Source organism: Rhinopithecus bieti, unplaced genomic scaffold (assembly GCF_001698545.2).
Source record: "Rhinopithecus bieti isolate Rb0 unplaced genomic scaffold, ASM169854v2 scaffold_42177, whole genome shotgun sequence".
Lineage (NCBI taxonomy): Eukaryota > Metazoa > Chordata > Mammalia > Primates > Cercopithecidae > Rhinopithecus > Rhinopithecus bieti.
The window spans coordinates 14,467-17,249 of record NW_016816982.1 but is presented as its reverse complement, the minus strand read 5'-3'; the positions used below and the strand labels follow the sequence as shown (position 1 = coordinate 17,249).

The window sequence follows — 2,783 nt, the reverse complement described above, 5'->3', positions numbered from 1 at the left end:
AGGTCCCTCGATTAACCAAAGATCAGCCCATTCCTGAGGCCATTACAGTATTCACTGATGGCTCCAGTAATGGCAATGCTGGTTATGTAGGTCCTACAGACAAGCTTATTTCTACCCCTTATACCTCTGCTCAAAATACAGAGTTAATAGTTGTCATTACTGCCTTACAGGAGTTCCCCAAACCTTTAAATATTGTCTCTGATTCTGCCTATGTTGTACATGCCGCTAAAAACATAGAAACCACTACTATCAAACATATTGATAATTCTGAATTGGCTTATTTTCAAGGTTACAACAGGCTGTTCACCAACGTAGACACCCTTTCTATATTATGTATATTAGATCTCATACCACTTTACTAGGACCTGTGTCTGCCGGTAATCATAAAGTCAACTGTTTAGTCTCTTTTGCAACCCAAGAAGCTCAGTTCCATAATCTCACTCACGTCAATGCTGCTGGATTAAAAGATAAATTTGCCCTTACCTGGAAACAGGCTAGGCTTATTGTTCAGAGCTGTCCTCAGTGCCAAGTTTTTGTACTTCCAAATCAGGGACCTGGCATTAATCCCAGAGGCCTAACTCCTAAGGCTTTATGGCAAATGGATGTGACTCATGTTAGCTCCTTTGGCAGACTGTCATACGTGCATGTCTCTGTAGATACCTTCCCAGGTTTTATCTGGGCTACTTGCCAAACGGGAAGGCACGGCCCATGTTAAAAAACATCTGTATTCTTGCTTTGCAGTTATGAGGCTTCCATATCAAATAAAGCCAGACAACACCCCTGGATATGTTAGTAAGGCTTTTGATTTATTTATGCAACAATGAGGAATTTCCCATATTACTGGAATCCCTTACAATCCTCAGGGACAGGCTGTGGTGGATCGGGCCAACTGCACTTTCAAAACCCCATTGTCCAAACAGTCAGAAAAACAAAAACATAATTTAACTACCAACCACTCCCAATTACATTTAACATTGTTTACTTTAAATTTTTAAAATGTTCCTAAAGATAATAATCTAACTGTAGCCAAAAGCCATTATACAGGCAAAAAATTCTCCCTAAACGAAGGCAAGCCAGTGTTATGGAAAAACTCCCAAACCAATACCTGGGAACCTGGCACAATTATAACGTGGGGGAGAGGATATGCTTGTGTTTCACCAGGAGATCATTAATCCCATGTCTGGATACCCACTAGGAGACTCAAGCTTCATGTGAATACTGATGACGAAAACCACATGGAAAAGAGGTCTGTGTCAGAGACTGTCCTCAGATGTGGTGAGATCTGTGCCAACTCCTTAAAATTTGGCACACCAAATCACAATAGGTCTGATTCAATCCTCCCTGATGGCAATGGAGACCCATCTAACTAATCCCACTTCTCCTGATTACCTTTCTTTTTCTCCTTACAAACCTAAAAATCTCACCATTTCTATTAGCCCTAAAATAACATCCCTCTGCTCTTCTCTTTCTCCTTCAGCACTGGATCTCACTTACAACAGGTTTTATTTAATGATTATCCTCCTTATACTTTCTGTCTCACCAGTTTCCTCTCACACTGATTTACCTGCTACACAAAATTACTCTTATTTGGCTTAAGTGCCTTTTCCTCCACTTATTCGACCTCTCACCTGGATAGATGCTCCTGTAGAAATCTACACTAATAATAGTGTGTGGATGCCTGAAGCTACAGGTGACCGTTGCCCTGCTCAACCAGGAGAGGAAGGCACTGCATTTAATATTACCATTGGTTATAAATACCCCACTCTGTGCCTCAGACATGCACCTGGTTGTACCATCTAGAAATTCAAGTCTGGGCTGCTTATCTTCTGGAAAGATCAGCTACAGAGGAACTGGGACATTTGGTCTATAGCCTCTCCCTTTCTCCTTTAAAACAAATGAAAGGGGGAGTAATGGGAGATACCCCATACTTTCAATATAAGCCTGCAGGAAAACCATGCCCTAAAAATTTTGAGGGCCCATCTAAACCTTAATTTGGGACGACTGTGCTAACTCACATGCGGTAATATCGAAAAATGACTCATATGGTTAGTAATAGACTGGGCACCAAAGGGCTATTTAAAAAACAATTGTTCCTCTGGAGGAAGGAAATGCCTGGAGGCTATTTAATTTCTTATTGGGAGAACGAGAATCATCATTCTACTTTGCACAGGAGGTTCAGCTCATTCTTTCCTTTAAAATGGGAAGATAAAAGCATTACTTCCTCCCCCCTTGAGGCCTCATATGATACTCCTCATTCTGAGCCCAAAACACCCAGAACTTTGGAAATTGCCTATTGCCATGTCTGGGCTGCGAGTATGGGAAAGGGAAACTATTCTGTCTGTGTCCCCGCTACCATCCCCCTCTCTCAGTATCAACGTAGATCCAGACATTGTTTCACTTACCTCTAAACTGACTGTTCCCATACAGAGTTGTCTTAAGTCTCCTTACATGCTGTTAGTGGGAAGTATCAAAATTTGGACAAATAATCAAACTGTCCAATGCATTGTCATTTATACACTTGTATTAACTCCCATTTTGACTCCAGGAAAAGTGTAATGTTGGTTCGAGCTCGAGAAGGAATCTGGATTCTGGTAACTTTGCCCAGACCTTGGGAATCCTCCCCCTCAATACATTTAATTAATGAAGTGTTACAGTGAATTCTAAAAAGATCTAAGAGATTTGTTTTCACTTTAATTGCTGTGATCATGACCTAATTATAGTCACTGCAATGGCCACCACTGCTGGAATGGCGTTACATCAATCTATTCAAACAGCTCATTTTG

The 2,783-nt window shown here is 41.1% G+C and overlaps 1 protein-coding gene across 1 annotated transcript in view; it reads right to left on the bottom strand.

Annotated features, from left to right (window-relative positions):
• LOC108517679 (rho guanine nucleotide exchange factor 9-like) overlaps nucleotides 1–2,783 on the bottom strand; it is a gene marked incomplete at its 5' end in the record, with an annotated part of 25,531 nt that overhangs the window by 15,934 nt on the left and 6,814 nt on the right.